The 16,082-nt window shown below is 38.0% G+C and overlaps 1 long non-coding RNA gene across 2 annotated transcripts; it reads right to left on the reverse strand.

Annotated features, from left to right (window-relative positions):
- Nucleotides 1-168: 168 nt before the first annotated feature.
- On the reverse strand, nt 169-11,598 carry LOC129050440 (uncharacterized). Of its 2 annotated transcripts, none has more exons than XR_008514079.1 (4): nt 11,285-11,598; nt 3,017-3,121; nt 2,744-2,881; nt 169-590 (listed from the first exon to the last, which is right to left on the reverse strand). It is a non-coding gene; the product is annotated as an uncharacterized LOC129050440 (long non-coding RNA). The 2 variants fall into 2 exon arrangements; XR_008514076.1 differs by having other exon boundaries at nt 3,017-3,117; nt 11,285-11,579.
- Nucleotides 11,599-16,082: the final 4,484 nt, after the last annotated feature.

Here is a 16,082-nt window from a genome sequence, read left to right on the forward strand (position 1 = left end):
TAGCTTTCTTCTCAGAACGTAAAATTGGACATCTGACCTCAGGAAGAACATTCCACTCCACCAACCTGGCTTTTTTTTTTTTTTTTTTTTTTAAGATGGATTCTTACTCTGTGGCCCAGGCTGGACTGCAGTGGCACCATCTCGGCTCACTGCAACCTCCGCCTCCCAGGTTCAAGCAATTCTCCTGCTTCAGCCTCCCGACTAGCGGGGGATACAGGCACATGCCACCACCCCATGCTAATTTTTATATTTTTAGTAGAGATGGGGTTTCACCATGTTGGCCAGGCTGGTCTCAAACTCCTGGCCTCAAGTGATCCACCCGCCTTGGCCTCCCAAAGTGCTGGGATTACAGACGTGGGCCACCACGGCCAGCCTCCACTTGCCTGTTTTATGTGCCTTAATCTTCTCTGCACTTATCAAAGGAAGTTTAGCTAAAATGGTCATGAACTTCTCAGAGGCCTGGCATGTGAGACTTCCCGTGAAGAAAGGCCAAGTTTATCAAGTCTCAGAAGCCTTACCAAATTAGGTTCCAAGGCTATAACTTACCAAATTAAAAATAGACTGCTCCTTTGAGGAACAAGTAGAGAGATCTAAAAAGAAAAGAAAAGAAAAAAAGAAAACCTAAGAAAAAGGTGGGTAAAAAACACTAACATTGAAACATGCAACCTCCTGGTAGACACTTCAGACTTTGATCAACCAAGAGTAGCAATGTATCATCCAAAACCAAATCTTTTTACTGTGTTCAAATTGAATGGTGTAAGAACTAATTTCAGCTCCAAGTTTAAAAAATGAAACAAACAAACAAAAACTTTGGATAGTTTAGTTTCTCTGGAGGTGGGTGTAAAATAATGGGAATAGTAACCATAATGTTCTGAAATCATTGTCTAATAAAAACAATGCAAGCTCTCTATAAGTTCAGTGTGTTTGTTTTGTTTATTGCTGTACCCCCAGCACCTAGAACATAGATGTTGCTCATTAAACATTAGTTGTATGAATGTTTTATAAACAAATGAATTTCAGTGGAATGCAATAGGGCTGCCTGTCTATACCCCTTTTCTAGCAACTATTCTCCCTTACCTTCACATAGTGGGAGCAGGCACAAGCAAATCAGTAATGACCCTGATCCTGACCATAGGTGATTGGTTGAAGAGTATATAATTCAGCCAAACTGGGCTGATTACAATGCCCCACTTCTTTCCCTTCCCACCCCAGTCACAGTGAGTGGGACTGAGGCTCCAACTTCACTAAATCTAGACCAGTAAATCCCTTCCCTAGCAAAGAAAATAACAAGTCAATCTCCAAGGTATGGTTGATTCTTAGATGTAAAATTTAGGAACTGTTCACAGTCTCGTTTCCCACATTTAAAAAATAAGGAAAAAAATTCTTGATGGTACCTTCACTCTAGTTCTAATCATCCTCAACACTCAGATGCATTTGTGGTCTTTAGTTGTGTGAGACACTTGAGTATTCACAAAGTAAATTTTCTTAAACTAGCTGGAGGTTTGTTTTTCTTTACCTGTTATTTGAAACTAAAAGAATTCTAAATTCTTTCTGCCTTCCTCCATTCTTCCCTTCCTCCACCCCTTTCACCTTCCCTTCTCTCCTTTCCTTTCTTCTCTCCTTTCTTTTCTTCTTCCTCCCTCCCTCCCTTCTTCCTTTTAAAATTAGCCATTAATCCATCTATTTCCTATCTAAACTCCATATCCTACAAAAAAGAGGTTTTATTTCAAAATGAATAACTAATAACAAGCTGTCAATTCCCTGAAGACTGGGCCTCATTGGTAAGAGAATGCAGTGAACAGAATCATGAATTGAGGAGAACTTTTAGTCTCTCAAATGTGATCATTCATTTCTGTTGATATGTGCACAGGGGCGTAATACAGAAGATTAACATTAACAGAATTTTTGTAATAAGTTGTTTTCTTCCCATTAAGTCTAAATACTGTATGTTTCTGGACAGCATGATTGATGTAATTATTACTCTAAGTGCCAATTACTGAAGCAAGAGAGCACTCTATGCTTAGTCTGAAACTGCCAGGATGCTCCTAGGTCGAAATATCTACAAATGAGTAAGTCCAAAACACACTCAGGATTTGTAGCACTGACCTTCTTTTCTAAACTCTAACCCTGGACGTTACTTAATCTTAATAAAACTTACCTTTTCTGTTTGAAAACCTCAGCCTTTGAAATAATATGTGCACATTTAAAAAAAAGAAAAAGAAAGTTTATTTAAATTCATGTGATTTTAAAACTACTTGGAATAATTAAAGCACCAGTTAATGTGTTATCATTATAACCTATTCACTAATAATAATCATTGCTAACCATCATAGTGCTTATCGTGTGCCAGGCACTTTAGTAAGAGCGTTATACATATTAAATTATTTAGTTCTTATATGATTATCTGAGGTAGGTATGATTATAATCCCCATTTTAAAGTTAAAAAACTTTAAGACAATAAAGTTAAACAACTTGCCAGTTTGGCTGATAGTGTATTTGTCACAGTTTATTAGGGTTCTTGGTTGCAAGGGATTAAACCGACTGAATTAAACCCTCCATATATTCTTCTAGAATCAACAATTCAGTTTATTTGCTTTTCTTTGATATATCATGGGATGAGTTTGCATTATAAAACAAAGAATGGATCTGAGAAAGATTTATAGAAAAAAACAAATATTCAGCAATAGGGAGTCAATAAAAATGTTCTTTGGGTCTTCATTTGCTACATAATGATTTCATTTACCTTTGGAGTGATGAGGGTGCCTTCACGTATCAAAGGAGAATTTTGGCATGAGAAGGCTTGGATTCAAGTTCCTGGCTATTCCACTTCCTGTCTGTAGTGGAGCATGGCACATCACACTTCTGACATCACATGGCTCATCTATAAAATGAAAGGAAGGTTTCTTGCCTTAACCATCTTAAGTGATTTTTTTAAGAAACAAAAAGGCAATTCATGTAAAAATTCTTTGTAAATTGTGAAACATGAAAGCATATTACAAATATAAGACATTATTACCTGGAAGTTATAGGCTTGAAATATGAAGTATTGTCATGGGATCCTTGGGGTGTTCCTTCACCAGCCGGAAATCACAGATAAAGAATAATATCATCAGGTAACTGGCTTTCACATGTATTGCGGAGAAAAGATGGAAGCAAAAGGAATAGTATCACTAAAATGTTTGCTCAATAATAATTTTCTTATTCATCTGAGCTAGATTCGCTATTAGAAGCTTACAGAATGAGAGGGAGTCTTTCCCCCAAAATTTATATTACTTTCTTTAAGAATATTGACAATTACAACTGTATCTACAAATCTTTCATTTATGGTTTTCTCAAAACATTTTTTCAAAAAGGTACAAATATGCCAAAAACATCAAAAGTGACTTGGTTTCGAGTTATATAAGGGCAACTCTTGCAAGACTGTTAGGTAAGCATTGAATACTTTCTCCTTTACCAACGTTGCCCTTCAGAATGAACGATTAGGAAATTTAAATTGCATTATCATATTTGAATAGGACTTTGCATAGACTTATTTTATTTTATTTTATTTATTTATTTTTTTTTTGAGACAGAGTCTCATTCTTTCGCCCAGGCTAGAATGCAATGGTGTGATCTCAGCTCACTTCAACCTCTGCCTCCTGGCTCCTGGGTTCAAGCAATTCTCCTGCCTCAGCCTCCTGAGTAGCTGGGATTACAGGCGTGCACCACCAATCCCAGCTAATTTTTGTATTTTTAGTAGAGATGGGGTTTCATCATGTTGGCCAGGCTGGTCTCAAACTCTGACCTCAACTGATCCTCCTGCCTCAGCCTTTCAAAGTGCTGGGATTACAAGCGTGAGCCACCATGCCCGGCCAACTTATTTTCATTTATTAATTTATTTTCATAGTAGTATGAGGTACTTGGGAAGATGCCCATTTTTCAGAAATAGGAAATGAGAAGAACTACTATAGATGAGAGAGCAGGGAAAGAAAAGAGGACCTTGTAGTTTATTTCCTATCTGTGTTGAGTTTAGTTGTATAACTGTGTGTCAGTACAACCAGGTGGTAAAGGGAAGTGAAGAGGAAATTCTGGGGCTGTGGGCACATTTAAAAGCAGCTCTACTTACTGTGGTGAGTTTAGAGCTTTAGAAGCAATTACATCAGCTAACTCAAAAGACCCTTCAAAAATTTTAAGACCACACATTTTCAGCATGGAGTATCCACGCTGCCTGTTCCACCCACTTTCCATTTAATCATCCTGTCTGTCACTTTAACTCTTATGTCAGATGTTTGAAAGAACTTAAGCATTTGACCTTAGAAAAGTACACTATGTTCTCCACAAATTCACAGATTCCATGGAAACTAAACATGGCACATTTAAAAAATATATAAACAATAAATTGCTATAAAAAACTCTCCATTTTATTTTATATTAAGCTTGGCCAATTTTGTACAGCTGCTTTCTCAGTAAATGAGTTTGGAAACTTCCACTGCAAGACTTTTCACTTAGGACTCATAGAAGAAAGGGGTCAGTATTCTTATCTTATCTCTGCTACTTACTCACTGGGTGGTTTTGCCCAAACTAAGATAAAAATTTGTAATAATCAAATTTTTGTGGATAAGCAAACAAAATTTGTCTTAGTTCTTAGCACAGTGCCCCGACACATGCTTGTAGCTCAATAAATGTTTGTTCAATGAATAAATGAATGAATGAATCGATGTATGAACAAGAGTTTTTGTTGACAGATAGTTAGACCTTATAAGTATCCTCCAGATTAAATGATAAAGGCTCTTCTTATCAGTCTTTTGTATTTGTTTCTAATATAGGGCAAACCAATTCTGAAAGAGTTGGAAGACAATTTCAGTAATATTGTCTCCCCTCCTTTAATAAATGATGCAATTTCTGAGTAAAGCAATTCAATTTCTCTTAGTTGTTGCAATTATCGACCATCTGATTAAGGCAAGTGTATCTTGTTTTAAATGAAAGCTTGCTTTCAGGTGTTGTTACAATAAATAAATTTAAATCAACACCATATTGATTCTGCTATATACTGAACAAAATCCTTACCATATGCTTCTAGTACCTAACTAAACTGCTGCCAAGGACTGTTCAGGTTGGCATAATTATTCAAACTAATTATGAAGTAGATACTGCCTTAGAGATTGAGTGTAAAAAGTGACACACTGCTAATTATCTCTAAAGAACAGAAAGTTAAATAAAATTGAAGAAGGGCATTGAAAACATAAATAGAAAAAAAGCATGAGGAAAATGAAGAAAAGATGAAAAGTAAGAAAAGTGAATCATTTTTAACCTTCACAACTCAATTGATGTATGTTTGTATGCCTATCTAGTTTTTTATGTCTAAGAAAAAAGAACAATTAGTCTGTAAAGATGAAAGGTTGTTATCCTAGGGTCTCTTGTTAATTGAATAACAAGAAGAGAAAATGCTGCAGAAGAGGGAATGGCGGAGATCATCACAGGGAAGAAGAAATGAAGTTAACAGTTTGGAACATATATCAAAATGAAAAATGGGAAATAACATTAAACTAGAGAGAAATGATTTCTCATCATTCTTTTTGCGCATTGGATAAGCAAAAATAAATGTTGGTAGAGTCAGTACTCAATCCCTTACTGCTTAAATTGTTTCTTTTCTTGAATGTGACTCAACCAGAAAAAGTATCAAAAGCAGAGAATGCTTCACCCACTCCCTACTTCTTTTCCCTTCCTTTCCTATAACTTTGAGGTAGAGAGAGAAAGAGGTTATTAAATAAAAGTGAATACTAAAAGAAATTGGCATCTTTATTCAACAAATACTTATTAAGCACCTACTCTATTCAGGGTATGGGGAATACAAAAATGGATGGCAAATGTCTTTCCATACACTGTTTATAGTCTTTTTTTTTTTTTTTTTTCTGAGACAGAGTCTTACCCTGTCACCCAGGCTGGAGTTCAGTGGCACGGTCATAGATCACTGCAGCCTCAAACTCCTGTGCACCAGTGATCCTCCCACTTCAGCCTCCAGAGAAGCTGAGATAGTTTGACAGATTTAATGAAGTAACTAACAGGATAAATGATTCATTCAAGGCAACTGAACAGGTCAGTTTTATAAACTAGAGTTAAACATTTAGAATTGCTTTGAAATGGCTTTTTTGTTGTTGTTGTTGTTATTGTTTTTCAAATTAGCCATGGAAGAGAAAATAGGAATCCATTTTTTTCTTGACTTTTTCTTTTGTTTTACAGCTGAAAAAAAATTGTCTTTATTAAACATTGTTGCTTCTGATAGCTCCAACTTTGTGTCCTTTCCTGAAGGAAAATATATCCATTAAGTGATAAATCTTGAGATAAAATAAAAAGCTAAAATCCAGCATTACAGGTAAGAACAGTAGCCCATTATCATGACTAAGAAAAATAGATTTGTTTTACTTACAAATCCCTAATGACTTCTCAAATGTCATGCTAATAACTCAGTGATTACTCACTCATCAGAGAAAACACCCCATACTTAGAAGCCTTCAAGGCTACATTAGATCCTCACTTGTCTGAAGGTCACCTATAATTATTCACTCACCCACCTCACAGGGGCACTGGATGGAATGACTAATGTGTCATTGATAACTACTTTAAATGGTACATATTAAAAGCCAGATTCACATCTTGTATTCCTTTATGGAAAGTCATTGAAAAGGTACGATAATGAAATAGTCTTTGGAGACTTTCAGCAAAAGAACCTGTCTGAATGGATGAGAAATCGTTTTTTAAAAGCAAGCTCACCAAGAAAGGACTGCAGTTGCTATAAAGCCTTGGCCCCCAATGTTATCTTAACAAATATTCTTGACATACATTACATTACATCATTGCTGCCATCTGTACACAACACTATTTTTTGGTGACAAATAAGTGTGATAAGATGCAGCTCTTGAGACTATTATGATTTTATTTTAAATAAATGTGTTTTAGTAATTTAGCCTTTAACACAAAATGCTATTGTACTTTAAGACAGGGTTGGTTCTTTTTAAAGTGAAACAAATCTTGAAGTTGCAATTTAAATGTATATTGTTTTCTTTTGGTAAACTCCACGAGAACACATCTTCAATATCCCATTTATTTTTCTGCATTTAAAGAACAAATTGTAGATTAAACCCATTGGGAATCACACATTTTAAATGACTCATGCTCATTCTTGTAAGTTAATAAGAAAGAGTATTTATATAAATTCAGAAAAATATTCTCTGCAGCTTCTAAAGTGAAGACATGTTAAGAGCGCAGAGATAATCAAATATGAAGCCAGTATGTTCTGGACCATGGTGTGCTAAGGCTTAGTTGGAATAAGAATAAGAAAGAAGGAAACTAGTTCCAAAGTATCAGTATTTCTTTGGGAGGGAAGAGAGGTTGTGGTATCAACAGTTCCCAGCTATCTACCAGAATCTACCTAAAGAGGTAGCATCTCACTAGCCTTTTGATTAAGCATTAGTGTGATGGTTACTTTTTGGTGTCATTTTGACTGGATTAAGAAATAACCTAGACAGATGGAAAACCATTATTTCTGGGTGTATTTGTGAGGGTATTTCTGAGGAGATTGGCACGTGCCTCAGTGGACTGATTGGAAAGATTCACCCTCAAGGTGATCAGAAACCATCCAGTAGGCTGGGGGTCCCTGTGGAACAAAAAGGCAAAGAAAATGTGAATTCTGTCGCTCCTGGAGTGGGGACACCCTTCTTACCCTGCCCTTGGAAATTAGAACTCTAGGCTCTTTGGCCTTTGGACTCTGTGACTTGTGCCAGCAGCTTCTAAGGCTCTCCCGCCTTACTTAGCCTTGGACAGAGAGTTATACCTTTGGCTTCCCCAGCTCTGATGCCTTCAGACTTGGACCTAGCCAGGCTACCTGCAACCCAGGGTCTCCAGCTTGCACAGAGCCTATCATGAGACTGACTTCTCAGACTACGTAATACCATGAGCCACTTCCCCTAATGAATTACCGCTTGTCTATATCTATCTATCTATCTATCTATCTATCTATCTATCTATTCATCCGTCCATCCTGGAGAACCCTGACTAATGCAATTAGACTAGCTCTATGAAAAGGTGATACATGATGGCAGAAATCTTCATGAGTTACGTGGTAAATAGCAAATGGACAGGGGAAAAGTAGAGTGACAATGGGTGTACAAAAGTCTAGCAGGTAGAAAAACCATCCCCAAGTATGTCCATTCCCTAAAACCCTAAAATCTGTGAATATTTTATGTTTCATAACAAAACAGACTTTGCAGATATAATTACAATGGGGAGATTATTTTGGATCACCAGGGCCCAATCACATCACATAAGCACTTAAAAGGAGAGAACATTTTTCAAGCTAGAGACAGGAGACATACATCAGAAAGGGAGATCAGAGGTACCGGATGCATAAAAAGGACTCCTGCTTGTTGGCTGGAGACAAGACAAAGAATGCAAGTGGTCTTCAGGAGCTGAGAGAGGCTCCCAGGTGACAGCCAGCATAGTAATAGGCACTGGGGCCTACAACCGCAAGACACTGAGTGTAGCCAACAACTTAAATGAGCTAAGTGGATCCTCTCCTAGCACAACAAAATATGAGTAAGCTGACACCTTGATTTTGGCTTTGGAAGGTGGTATGTGGAGGAACCGGTGAATTCTACCTGGATTTCTGACCTACAGAACTGTGAGATAAGTTTGCGTTGTTTTAGCCACTAAGCATGTGAAAATTTGTTACAGTATTAATTGTGACAAGTAATAAAAAACCAGCTCAAGAAGGAAATTGTTATAACTGATTGTATATTAACTTTGCAAATGAAGCAATATCAGTTATGTTCTTAGGATTCAGGTTATATTTGGGATCTAGGAACATCTCTTCACTGAACACACCTTTTTGAAAGACATCATGTTGGATGATGCTGATGGGAAAAGTGCTGGAAAGTCAATGTCTGTGTACTCAAAGAAAAGGCTCAGGGAAAGACCAAGAAACACATGACTAGCTCTAACCCATCAGGATAATAAAAGCTGTTAATAGAGATTCAAACAAAATAATGTGGGAACCAGAGTCTGATCTGACTCCTGGAGGAAGTGGGGGTTGCGGGGGCAGTTCACAGGGGTTCAGTGGAGATGAGTTCAACAGGAAGAGGGTCTTGGCATTGTTTGGGAACCTTTTCCTGCCTCACTGTCTAGACAGGATCACATGTAATGAAGTACCTCAATGTGCAGTACATTCTGTACCATCATGATGCTCCAGGTCTCACCTCAAGCCCGTAATACAAATAGACTCAATGGATTCCAGGAGGTTGGGTGAGACTGTTCTAATATGTGCAGCCTCAGAGTTTTGTCTCCTAAAAAAGTTCAAATCAAATTTACAGCTTTTTCTGGCAATTGGGAGTTTGAGGTTCTCTGACATGATTCAGGAATGTAACTTAAAGTACTTATAAAAGTAGTTTCCAATCCTCATTATTTTTCAGAATCAACCATGGGTTTTAAAAGAAAAATAGAGTTGCCATATTCCTATCCCCAAATAACAGAATCAGAATTTCTATAGGTGAGTCTTAGGCATATGTGTTTTTTTAACTCCTCAAGTGAATAAACTTTATTAAGTCCTCAAGGAATACTGATTGCATAGCCAAAGTTTTGATGAAGGCGGCAGTGAATTCAAGGTTACATAATCTGACAAAAAACTGAACTTCACTTACACTATGCTCATCATGTAACAAATCACCCGAGGGAAGGCAGAGTCATCGCTCTCTAATGACCTCATCTGAGGACTTCCGTGATAACCTCACCTGCACACATGGTCACAGAGGAACTAGAGTGGACAGCTGCAAAATTTACTCACAAAAAGTTCTGGTTTCACTTCAACGTGAATAAAAATTAATGCTGAAAACTCCAAAATTTCAACTTAGGTTATGGTTCTCATAAAATTTGCTTGAAAAGAACAATGTAAAGCATACACCACCATTACTGGCTATAGAAAAATATCAATATGGAATTCATAGAAGGGAAAATCTGAGAGGAAAACTGAATCTCAACATATACTTCTAAATTACTAAATGTAATGAGCTTCTGTTGTTAATAATTGATAACAGGCTGAATAAATATTCAAGAGCTTCTGATTTTGATTTTTTGGTAGTGATCACCATAATTCCGGACACTATTTTTTAAAAAAAGAAACAAGAAGTGTTACAGTAAGTAGCTAGTCAGGCATGAGTGGGGCAGGAGAGGGCTCCCCGCAGTACACACACACACACACACACACACACACATACACCACGAATGTCAAGTGACCATCAGGTGGTTAACTGTCTCTCTAAAATAATAATTGGTCACAGCTGACACCAGGGAAAGGCAGTCTCCTGATAGATAGAAAAAACCCTGAAACTGGTGTTCAGTAGCTTCCTGATAAGATCTCGGGAGTTGGGTGAGTGGACTCAAGCATGTGCATTAAGAGGCAAAATGGCAAAATTTAACTGGTACATGACGTTCTAGGAACATTCGACTGGTAAGGGAAGAATGCCTCAAGTGAGCATGCATACAGCTCCGGTAAATTCACTGTACGTGTTCACCTCCCAAGCTCTAGCAGGCCAATGCACATGCAAACATCCCACCCCAAGGGAAGAATTGAGAAGAAGGGACACAAGACCCCAGAAATATGCCAACATATAAAACCTCAACTCAAAAGTTCAAACCGCACACTTGATCTCTCAAGTCGCCAGCTCGGCCCTCTTCCAAGTGTACTTTACTTCCTTTCATTCCTGCTCTAAAGCTTTTTAATAAACTTTCTCTTCTGCTCTAAAATTTGCCTCAGGCTCTCTTTCTGCCTTATGCCCCTCTGTCGAATTCTTTCTTCTGAGAAGGCAAGAATTGAGGTTGCTGCAGACTCATACAGATTGTCTGCCGGCAGTAAAAGTAGTCAGAACGATAATACAGTTAACTTAAGCTTGTGTGTTCCTGTAGAAGAATATTGAACTAAAAATTACCTACAATTTATCCAAAAAGAAACTTGTTTTAATTTAGGGGGTGATATTCAATATATTATTATCCCCAAAATTTGAGTGTAAATGTCTGTTATGAGTATGTGAATTCCTTCAAGCCGTTTTGAAAAATTGCTGTTTGTGACAGAAAGATAGAATTATAACTCCTTAAAGTAGAACTATTGAGATACATTTATCTGGAAAAGTATAGTTAATGGTTTCAAATATTGTCACTCAGTTTAATCATACTGGCATCATTTATGTGTAAAGTCTATTCTATAAATTAATGAACCCTTTATAAGACCAGGAAAATAACAATTTTGTAAGAAACTTACTAGTAAGTAGTGAGACTGTTAAAGGAAAGGGGTCCAGATCCAGACCCCAAGAGATGGTTCTCAGATCTTCTGCAAGAAAGAATTCAGGGAGAGTCCATAAAGTAAAGTGAAAGCAAGTTTAAAAAAAAGTAAAGGAATAAAAGAGTGGCCACTCCATAGTACTACTACTCCATAGTAGCCTGAATATGGCTACCCCATATTCAGGCCCTTACTTTTTAGACCATATAGGGTAACTTCCTGATGTTGCCATGGCACCTGTAAACTGTCCTGGTGCTGGTGGGAGAGTAGCAGTGAGGACAACCAGAAGTTACTCTCATCGCCATCCTGGTTTGGGTGGGTTTTGGCTGGCTTCTTTACCTGTTTCATCAGCAAGGTCTTTATGACCTGTATCTTGTGTAGACCTCCTCTCTCATCCTGTGACTTAGAATGTTTTAACTGTCTGTGAATGCAGCCTCGTAGGTCTCAGCCTCATTTTACCAAGCTCCTATTCAAGATGGAGTTGCTCTGATTCAAACACCTCTGAAATTTTCCCCCTGCCTTTTATAAGAGCACCCTTAATCTTAAGGGTTGCAGAGAGATGACCATCCATCTTCTGTAACTTCTTCAGGCTGAATAGGGGCAATGATATTCCTGTCTAAATATGAGGGTCTCTCGTATTCAGAGTAGAAAGACACTCAGTCAGAAAGCATCAGTATGGTGAGGGCCATTCATAGCTCTTTAGTTCCAACAACAGGTGATATCTGGGAGATTAATAAGTGTTTAATTTAAGAAAACATTGAGTAAGCTTATACTTATTCCTACATAAAGAGTACAACAGCAATACATTCCACAAAAGACAAGCAAAATAAGTAACATAGCCCAAGTAAACTAAATTAGAAGACTTTCCATGAACTGGACAACTGTTGGAACCAAGCTAATATGGGGTTACTACATGATTCCAGTATATGCCCAGAATTAGAATACTGATTCAGATTTTTACATTACCCAACCCTCTTGTTTCTTCTGAGAAGCCATCAGAGATCCTGGTTGGTTTACAGGAATAAGGAGTGTTAACCTAAATTTCAGAAACAAACTTAAAAACAACTGGTGAGACTAGAATTTAATAATAAGTGTACCATAGTTCCTGAAACATAATAGTTCTCTCCAGTTTTCTATTTTTAATAAAGACAAATCATGATAAGATCCATTTGCTTTATTATCCTTGGCCTGCTTATTTCTATAAAGTGCAGCAAGAATATTTTTCACATAAGCTCTTTTTAAATTGGTTTGAATGGAACTCTGTTCCATAGAAGGAATCTTAGATAAGACGTTTTTAGAGCTGAGCCCTGCCGTGAGTTTGTACCCTCGTTTCTTTTTATTCTTTTTTCTCTAAACTTCCCTTCTCGCTTCATTTCATTCATTTCATCTTCCAGGGCTGATACCCTTTCTTCCATTTGATCGCATCAGCTCCTGAGGCTTCTGCATTCTTCACGTAGTTCTCGAGCCCTGGTTTTCATCTCCATCAGCTCCTTTAAGCACTTCTCTGTATTGGTTATTCTAGTTATACATTCTTCTAAATTTTTTTCAAAGTTTTCAACTTCTTTGCCTTTGGTTTGAATATCCTCCCGTAGCTCGGAGTAATTTGATCGTCTGAAGCCTTCTTCTCTCAGCTCGTCAAAGTCATTCTCCGTCCAGCTTTGTTCCGTTGCTGGTGAGGAACTGCGTTCCTTTGGAGGAGGAGAGGTACTCTGGTTTTTAGAGTTTCCAGTTTTTCTGCTTTGTTTTTTCCCCATCTTTGTGTTTTTATCTACTTTTGGTCTTTGATGATGGTGATGTACAGATGGGTTTTTGGTGTGGATGTCCTTTCTGTTAGTTTTCCTTCTAACAGACAGAACCCTCAGCTGCAGGTCTGTTGGAGTACCTGGCCGGCCGTGTGAGGTGTCAGTCTGCCCCTGCTGGGGGGTGCCTCCCAGTTAGGCTGCTCGGGGGTCAGGGGTCAGGGACCCACTTGAGGAGGCAGTCAGCCCGTTCTCAGATCTCCAGCTGCGTGTTGGGAGAACCACTGCTCTCCTCACAGCTGTCAGACAGGGACATTTAAGTCTGCAGAGGTTACTGCTGTCTTTTTGTTTGTCTGTGCCCTGCCCCCAGAGGTGGAGCCTACAGAGGCACGCAGGCCTCCTTGAGCTGTGGTGGGCTCCACCCAGTTCAAGCTTCCAGGCTGCTTTGTTTACCTAAGCGAGCCTGGGCAATGGCGGGCGCCCCTCCCCCAGCCTCGCTGCCGACTTGCTGTTTGATCTCAGACTGCTGTGCTAGCAATCAGCGAGACTCCGTGGGCGTAGGACCCTCTGAGCCAGGTGCGGGCTATACTCTCCTGGGGCACCGTTTCCTAAGCCGTCGGAAAAGCACAGTATTCGGGTGGGAGTGGCCCGATTTTCCAGGTGCCGTCTGTCACCCCTGGAAGGGGAACTCCCTGACCCCTTGCGCTTCCCGAGTGAGGCAATGCCTCGCCCCTGCTTCGGCTGGCGCACGGTGCGCTCACCCACTGACCTGCGCCCACTGTCTGGCACTCCCTAGTGAGATGAACATGGTACCTCAGATGGAAATGCAGAAATCACCCGTCTTCTGCGTGGCTCGCGCTGGGAGCTGTAGACCGGAGCTGTTCCTATTCGGCCATCTTGGCTCCTCCCCTGTACCCTCAAATACCTATGAGTTGGGTAAATTCTTCTCCTCTTGAGATCCCAAGATAACTTGGGGCTCCTGGACTTGTTAGAAAGTGACATACTTACCACAGGTCAGAAACCCTGTAAAGGGACTGTGTAGGCAAGATATGAGGCCAGTTCTTCCAGGGTCTTTTATTGGCTTTACAAGTCAAATTTGATTCCTTAAAGGAAAACATGCCATTCCAGTGAAAGCACTGGTAAAATAACCAGTTTCTCCAACTGTGTCTTGTTGCAAAGAAAAACAGATTCTTACTGCATTTAGGCAAATAAGTATGTTGCCATAAATTAAGAATACTCATAAATAGTTTCCAAATTCTGGAGAAATTAGGTAGAGAGAAACAAATATGCTCCAAACTTTGTTTATAGGAGTATACTTTACTTAATTGCTCCAAGCTGTGAATAGCTTCTGTAGTTCAGTCCATGCAATTAACTCCTGCTCCGTTTAATATTCGTGAACATTCTAGTTTTCCACAAGAGTTCTGAAAGTTGTCTCTTCTATTCTAGTGTCACAATCTTCAAAGTTATCAGAAACCTGTATTTAAGAACACCTGTTAGAGTTCTATAGCTGACTGTAAATCACCTTCTAAAGAGGACCAAAACAAGACAACAATTGTGTATGGATGTCAAAACATCTTAGGACAGCCACAGTTAAAAACAAGATTGACAAAGAAATTTGGTTACCTTTGTTGCACCTATAATGATTTAATGTAACAATTATAATTATTACTGATGACACATACTGAGGCATATTAGAATTATAGGAATCTTATGCAATTTCAAAACACATACTAATAAAAAATTCGTATGAATATAACCTAAACAAAGTTAAACACCATTTCACATTTGATAATGCTTCCTATATGACTTTTACACCAAATAAAGCAAATGTCACTGTTGCATTCATGTATTATTGATGTCAAACCCAGTTCTTAATAAAACCTTATAGACAAATGTATTTAATTTTAATCAGTTTGACCATAAGGTAAGATTTTTATAAACCTTTTATAACCCTTTACAAAATTTTGTTAAAGAGCAGATTATAAACAGGTTATGGCTTTAAAAACAACCTGTTGTGCTTTTATTCCAATGTTTAGTTTCTGGAAAAACTAAATACTGCTTTAACTTTAGCCCAATGTCCACATGCAGAATCTCTTTTACAATTAATTTTTCACAAACTTTCCACAATTTGCTTAAACCTTCAGATTTTTCCTATTTAAAACAATCCTTTAACCCTTCAGACAAAAAAAAAAATTCACATTCCCATGCCTTCTGATAACCTTTTACCAAAAACTCATTTCACTTTTCGTGTACACCTTGCTTGTAAAACTGTTTGTTTAGTAGCCTCAAATACATGTTACACTGTTAACTCTTAGTGACTTTTACTTTGGTAAAAACCTTGGTAAGTAAGGGATTTTAATTATGTACTAGGTATGAAGCCTATGACCCAGACAGAAGTGCAGATAAAGTCTGACTCTTTCCAGCATCTAAGTCCACATGTCCCAGGCCTTACATAGAATTTAATTCTCCAAAATCAACTGAACAATTTTCAAAAGTCAAAGAAGTAGTTTATGACCTTAAAGCATTTAGTAAACTTAGTATCTGACCTGTATAATTTAGAGCAAATATTTACATTTTTGAAGATATTCATATTTTACCAATAATCTTTAAAACTGTATTTATTTCCCAAAGATTACTTAAGTCACTTGAACTAAAAGGCATTACATTTTTCACATTTTTTAACAAAATATTTGATTTATGCGCTTATTATTTTTAAACCAATTAATATTTATATCACACATAATGCATATAAATACACAGACAGAAGAAGATAAATGACTCATCCTCTAAGCCAGGAATTGAACCTCAAACCCAGGTCACCATGGGAAAAAAGAAAGCATGGCCACATGGTTACAAGGTCAAGCTCCCAAGGATGTAAAAGACAACAAGAAAACCTCATACAGATTTTTCTGTGACCTGTGGCAAAATTTGTAATTGACCAGTTTGCTGGGCCATCTTGAAAACCAGGTGTATAGGGGTCCTAGGCCCCAATCTTTCCTAAGGTACCCCTCTTTATGACAGAACAATACAGAAAGACACAC

The sequence above is a fragment of the Pongo abelii genome, chromosome 1 (genome assembly GCF_028885655.2).
Source record: "Pongo abelii isolate AG06213 chromosome 1, NHGRI_mPonAbe1-v2.0_pri, whole genome shotgun sequence".
NCBI classification, from domain to species: domain Eukaryota; kingdom Metazoa; phylum Chordata; class Mammalia; order Primates; family Hominidae; genus Pongo; species Pongo abelii.